Raw genomic sequence first — 7,297 nt, 5'->3', positions numbered from 1 at the left:
CTCTGGGTAGTGGGGTTACGGCGGCTCAGGGTACTAGGGTTACGGCAGCTCTGGCTAGTGGGGTTACGGCGGCTCTGGGTCGTGGGGTTACGGCGGCTCTGGGTCGTGGGGTTACGGCGGCTCTGGGTCGTGGGGTTACGGCGGCTCTGGGACGTGGGGTTACGGCGGCTCTGGCTAGTGGGGTTACGGCGGCTCTGGGTCGTGGGGTTACGGCGGCTCTGGGTCGTGGGGTTACGGCGTCTCTGGATCGTGGGGTCACTGTGGCTCTGGGTCATGAGGTTATGGCGGCTCTCAGTCATGGGGTTACGGTGGCTCTGGGTCATGGGGTTACGGAGGCTCAGGGTCGTGGGATTATGGCGGCTCAGGGTTGTGGGGTTACGGCGGTTCTGGTAGAGGGGTTACGGCGACTCTGGGTAGTGGGGTTACGGAGGCTCTGGGTAGTTGGGTAAGGGCGGCTCTGGGTTGGGGGTTACGGCGGCTCTGGGTATTGGGGTTACGGCGGCTCTAGGTCGTGGGGTTACGGCGGCTCTAGGTCGTGGGGTTACGGCGGCTCTGGATAGTGGGGTTACGGCGGCTCTGGATCATGGGGTCACAGTGGCTCTGGGTCATGAGGTTATGGCGGTTCTCAGTCGTTGGGTTACGGTGGCTCTGGCTCGTGGGGTTACGGCGGCTCTGGGTTATGGGGTTATGGCAGCTCAGGGTAATGGGGTTACGGCGTTTCTGGGTAGTGGGGTTACGGCGGCTCTGGGTAGTGGGGTTACAGTGGCTCTGGGTAGTGGGGTTATGGCGGCTCTGTGTAATGGGTTACGGCAGCTCTGGGTAGTGGGGCTATGGTGTCTCTGGGTCATGGGGCTACGGCGGCTCTGGGTCATTGGGTTAAGGCAGCTCTGGGTCGTGGGGTGATGGCGCCACTGGGTGGTGGAGTTACGGCGCCTCAGGGTGGTGGGGTTACGGCAGCTCAGGTTAGTGGGGTTATGGCGGCTCTGGGGAGTGGGGTTACGGTGGCTCTGGGTAGTGGGGTTATGGTGTCTTAGAGTCGTGGGGTTACAGTGGCACTCGGTAGTGGGGTTTCGGTGGCTCTGGGCCATGGGGGTTACGGTGGCTCTGGGATGTGGGATTACGGTGGCTCTGGGTCGTGGTGTTTCGGTGGCTCTGTGTAGTGTGATTAAGGTGGCTCTGGGTAGTGGGGTTACGGTGGCTCTGGGTAGTGAGGGTTACGGTGGCTCTGGTTAGTGGGGTTACGGTGGCTCTGGGTCGTGGGCTTACGGTGGCTCTGGGTTGTCGGGTTACAGTGTCTCTGGGTTGTGGGGTTATGGCGGCTATGAGTGGTGGGGTTACGACACCTCTCGGTGGTAGGGTTATGGCGGCTCTGGTTAGTGGGTTTACGGCGGCTCTGGGTCGTGGGGGTTTAGGTGGCTCCGGGTCGTGGGATTTTTGTGGTTCTGGGTCGTAGGGTTACAGTGGCTCTGGTTAGGGGGATTAAGGTGGCTCTGGGTAGTGGGGTTACGGTGGCTCTGGGTAGTCGGGCTACGGTGACCCTGGGTAGTGGGGTTACAGTGGCTCTGGTAGTGGGGGTTACGGTGCCTCTGGATAGTGGGGTTACGGTGGCTCTGGGTCATGGGGTTACAGTGGCTCTGGGTCGTGGGGTTACGGTGGCTCTGGGTAGTGGGGTTACGGCGGCTCTGGATTGTGGAGTTACGGCGGCTCTGGGTCGTGGAGTTACGGTGGCTCTGGGTAGTTGGATTATGGTGGCTCTGGGTAGTGTGGGTACGGTGGCTCTGGGTAGTTTGGTTACGGTGGATCTGGGTAGTCAGGTCACGATGACTCTGGGCAGTCGGGTTATTGTGCTCCGGGTAGTGGGGTTACGGTGGCTCTGGAGAGTGGGTTTACGGTTGCTCTGGGTGGTGGGGTTATGGTGGGTCTGGGTAGTGGGGTTATGGTGGCTAGGGTAGTGGGGTTACGGTGGCTCTGGGTAGTGGGGTTACGTTGGCGCTGGGTAGTGGGGATTACTGTGGCTTTGGTTAGTGGGGTTACGATGGCTCTGGATAGTGGGGTTATGGTGGCTCTGTTTAGTGGGGTTATGGTGGCCTGGGTAGTCGGGTTACGCTGGCTCTGGGTAGTGGGGTTAAGGTGATTCTAGGTAGTTTGGATATGGTGGGTCTGTGTAGTGGGGTTATGGTAGCTCTGGGTAGTGGGGTTATGGTGGCTCAGGGTGGTGGGGTTGCGGCGGCTCTGGATGGTGGGGTTATGGCGTGGTGGGGTTACGGTACCTCTGGGTGGCGGTGTTATGGCGGTCTGGGTCATGGGGTTAAGGCAGCTGTGAGTAGTGGGGTTACATTGGCTCTGGGTCGTGGGGTTACGGTGGCTCTGGGTAGTGGGGTTACGGCACCTCTCGGTGGTAGGGTTATGGCGGCTCTGGTTAGTGGGTTTACGGCGGCTCTGGGTGGCGGTGTTATGGCGGCTCTGGGTAGTGGGGTTAAGGCAGCTGTGGGTAGTGGGGTTACGTCGGCTCTGGGTAGTTGGCTTACGGGACTCATTTAAGGATTCTTATGTTTAGACTTTAACGATTTTTTTCAAATGTATTGTACACTTTGTTTGCAGTTCTTCATGTGTTTACATGTGTATGTTGTGTACAGCTTTTTAGACCTCCAATAAGTGGTATTTGTGTCTGTCCAGAGGAAAAATGAATCTCTGAGTTTTTATGTGTGTACTTGACAATAAATCGGAATCAATATGGCACCATTTGTTCCCAGTTGTTCTTTATTTGTTTCCCTGCGTAGGTTGAGTTGGTTCTTTTTGGCATGACCAAGAAGTGGTAACTCTGCCTCGCCTACAGGAACAAGAATCTCAGGGTTGAATGTGACGTCATGCACTGAACTCTGACAGTCAATCTGTAGTTGGCCCAAAGGGCCTGTTTCTACGCTGTGAAACTTTATGACTCTGTGAAAAGATCTGAGTGGCGGGAAATAATTTTTTTCAGGGAATGCCACAGTAAAGTCTGGAAATTCAAACTGCATTTAATTGTAATGATTCAGCAAAAATATGAGGAGAATTGGGATCAGTTCTTGGGAGAGAACAGGGAAGCAGAGCTCAAGTCCCCTCCTTTCCTGTCACAAGGAAATACAAGACAACGAGAGAAGGTCCCACGGACATTGAGCCATGTACACGGTGCACAGGCTTTGTTGGGAAGAGTTGGAGCTGAAGCAGGGGCCCTCACCAAAGCCACATCTGTCCCCATCTTTATCACCATCCTGACTGGGACTGTTGGAACCCTCCTTATTTGCTCAACAGCATTGAACACAGAACATTCCAGCACAGACTGGCCGTTCAGTCCACAATGTTGTGCTGACCGACGTAAACCTACTCCATAACAATCTAACCTACCTTACACCCGTCACCCTTTATTATCCTTACATCCATCTGCCTGTCAAAGAGTCTTCAATGTCCCGGTTGTCCCAGCCTCGATCACCACCCTCGCCAATACATTCCAGGCAGCACCACTCTCTGTGTGGACAAATGAAAGAGTCAGATCTCTCTCACATTTCCAAGAGTTAAGATTCAATTTATTGCCATGTAATAAAGACAGTGCAACATTACACAAAATTTGTTTTTCATCTGCTGTAGGGCAGACAGATTTGACATTGGCAGAAATTGCTTGAAGCACCTCTTTACAGTCAGAGAAAGAGAAGCAAACGAGACCTTCCCAGAGTCACTGAGCGTCCGTCAATTTGGCTCCAACCCTCCCATAGCCCCTGTTACCACACAGAATCTAGTCCAAACCATCAGCAGCTTGAGCTCCAGATCTGAGCCCCCATCATGATGAGGAACCCTTCAGGGACCTCGGCCCCCTCTCTCATCCTGCTTCAGATCCGTGGACCCACTTCGGCCAGTCTTGAGCCAGTCTCCTGCAGTCCTGTGAATCCCTCAACTGCACTTGTCAGCAGCTTCCCTCGAATCGCCCCCGCCCCCCTGCCTGTGGGTTCAACGACAGAACCCCTCTCTGGGCTGCCTCTGTGATCCTGTCCCAGGGGTCACCTCCTCTGCATCTCCTTCTTAAACCGGGGTGGGCTCCCCATTTCCTGGTGCCCTGAGCCAGTCCTCTGCTTCCCCGAAGTCTCTCACCTCTCCTGGCTGCTGCCAATCATAGGCCCTGCTATCCTGGAGGCGGCCCCCACGGCTGCAGCATTTTTCAAATAAAACCAGCATCAGGTCAATGTACAGGTTTTTAAAGCCTGTCCGGATCCAACAGCATTCAGACTGGATGGTAGGAGCCCACGACGGAGCACTGGGTTTCCGCTCTCCATGGGTCTGCAGTTCTGCCAGTGCTGCCATGTTCTCCCAGTCCCAGCTCTCTGAACAGTCAGGGTACCAAGGCTGTGTGGAGAAGCAGGGGAGTGGGGCGATGGGAGAATCGATCAGTTCATGATGAAATGGTGGAGCGGACTCGATGGGCTGAATGGCCGACCTGCTCCTAGGTCTCATTGTCTCATCTTTTGCAAAGTACAGACATGGTTTTTAAACCAAAACACACAATTTGTAAATCACAGTTTGGGCTTTTTAAATGAAAACTGCCCACATTTCGGCCCTGCAAAGTTGTGGTTTTTGACCCCAAAACACCACACATTTTGTCAAATACAACCTGATCTTTTGGAAAAAAAAATCACTGTGCACTTTCCTGCAAAACACAGCACAGGCCCTTCGGCCCTTGACATTGTGCTGACCCATATATTCCAATACAAACATTTCCCGACCCACTACCAGTGAATCCCAATTCACTGCATTCACCCCTTCTTGTAGAATTTAGGGTCTGTGAATGAAGACAGATCATGGGTTCAGAAGAAAAGTTGAAAAATATACATTTACAAATTTACAGAATTAAGTGATGCGGGGACCTGGAGATCCTGGTGGAGCACCTTAGCACTGGGGGGGGGGGCCTTAGGCTCCTTGGGTCTCCTGGTCCCCTTGTGAGGGAGGAGAGGTGGGCTGGTCCTCTGGCTCAATGGTGGAGGGGGATGCACTTTCCTCCTGAACTGGATCCCCCAAGGCCCTGACTGGGGGCTGTGAGAATGAGCTCCGTGACTTGCAGGGCACCTGAGGCAACAGACCCTTTGATCTGGTGGTTGCCAGGTCCTGATGTAGACCGTGTTCTCCCTCCCATCCGGGTATCCACAAAGGCATACGTGGGATTGTTGTGGAGCAGGTTCGCCCTTTCCACCAGGGGGTCGGTTCTTGCTTCTCCTCACGTGCTTCCTGAGAAGGACTGGACCCGGAGTGGTGATCCAGGTTGGGAGTGTTGTTCTCGATGTCGACCTACTTTCCAAATTGAGTAAGAGCTTGTGACGAGTTGTGTTGGTCATGGTACATAGTAGCGACTGGATGGAATGGAGCGCCATAGGGAGGACTTCCTGTTACCCCTCACCAGCAGGTGGCTCGTCACTCATAAAGGATGAATATAGCTGGGACACCTGAACAGTGCTCTAACAAACCTTTCCCAATTGATCTCCCAAAAACATATCTATATACTCTGTCACACATTGATGAAGTCCACAATCAGCTCTTTGACGCAGACAGTGGGTGTTATATTGCTTCAGCCAAGATATCTGTCTCCGTCCTGTGTGCTGACCCATTGACCCTTTTTATACAGTGCACTGCTGTGGTATCATTTGCTAATAAGTGATTGGAAAATGTAATTTCTGAATCAGTCATAGGTGCAAAGAGAATAGAGCAGGAGATGGAATTGGCCACCCTGTGACTCTCCGCTCCTGATTGTGGAGGAGATGAGTTTACCAATCCGTACTCTTTGGGGTCTGAAGGGAAGGAAATCCAAGTGGTCAAGTCACCTTTATTTATCATTCAAACCATTGCCATTAATATCACAGGAAAGATGAGAGAGGGTTTCTCTAGGAACAAGGAGCATATTGACATAAATCGGAATGAACTATTAAGTCATAAGACAATTTTTTTAAAAACCCACGAAAACAAACCCATGATATACGAGTACACATATGTTCTCGGAATAGAGGAGCCTGATGGCTTGCGGATAAAAGCTGTTACACAATCTGGATGAGTGGGCCCGAACGCTCCTTCCAGAAGGAAGAATGGAGACCATTTCCAAGAAGGGTGTGTGAAGTCTTTCACCATATTATTTGCCTTCCATGTGGATCTTGCCTTGTAGATGTCCATCATGGCAGGAAGAGAGACCTCAATGATATTCTCTGCTGATTCCACTATCCTCTGGAGGGTTTTAAGGTCTGAGGTGGTACAGTTTCCAAACCAGAGTGTGATGCAATGGCTCCGAATCCTCTCAATACATCCTCTGTAGGATGTCGTGTGGATGGAGGGTGGGAGATGAACTTTCCTCTGCCTTCAGAGGATGAAGAGATGCTACTGGGCTTTCTCGATAATGGAGCTGGTGTTGAGGACCAGGGGAGATTCTCCACCAAACGCACACCAAGAAACCTGGTCCTTTTCACAACCTCAACGGTGGAGCCGTCAGTGGTCAGTGAAGAGTGATCCTTCGGGCCTCCCTGAAGTGGACAACCATCTCTTTGGTTTTATTAACATTCAGATATAGACTGTTGGCTCTGCACTAGTCTGTTAGCAACTGCACCTCAACACTGACTCATCATTCTTGCTGATAAGGCCCACCACGGTCGCATCATCAATGGACTTGAGGATATGGTTTGAGCTGAGTCTAGTTGCACAGCCATGGGTCAGCAGAGTAGACACCAATGGACAAGCCCACAGCCCGGGTGAGGTGGGGAGGGGTGATGATCTGGGAAGTCCTGATTGTGACCCAGAATGCTTGAGATCTCCCCCACAGGATGTCAAGAATCTAACTGCAGAGGGAAGTGTTTAGGCCCAGCAGGTTCAACGTCTCCATCAGGTACTGAGGTCTGATTGGGTTGAAGGCTGAAGTGAAGTCAATGAACAACATTCCAACAGACCTGTGTTTGCTTCCAGATGGGTGAGGCTAAATGGAGGGAGGTGGTGATGGCATAATCCATAGAGCAGTTTGATCAATATACGAATGGCAGGGGGTCCAGTGAGGGGAGCAACAGGAGGTTGATGTGCCCCATGATGAGACTCTCAAAGCACTTCATGATGGTAGATGTAAGTGGAACAGGGCAGCCGTCACTGAGGCAAGAACTGATGACTTCTTCAGCCCAGGGACGATGGTGGCGGCTTTGAAGAAGTAGGAATTGTGCCCCTGTAGAAGCACAAGGTCGACTGGTGCTCCTCCGTCTTCTGTCTGGGCTGTGGTCATTCAGGCACAGGGCTTTTGACCTGGTTTATG

This window comes from Narcine bancroftii, chromosome 11 (genome assembly GCF_036971445.1).
Source record: "Narcine bancroftii isolate sNarBan1 chromosome 11, sNarBan1.hap1, whole genome shotgun sequence".
NCBI lineage: Eukaryota > Metazoa > Chordata > Chondrichthyes > Torpediniformes > Narcinidae > Narcine > Narcine bancroftii.
This window is presented reverse-complemented; position numbering follows the sequence as displayed.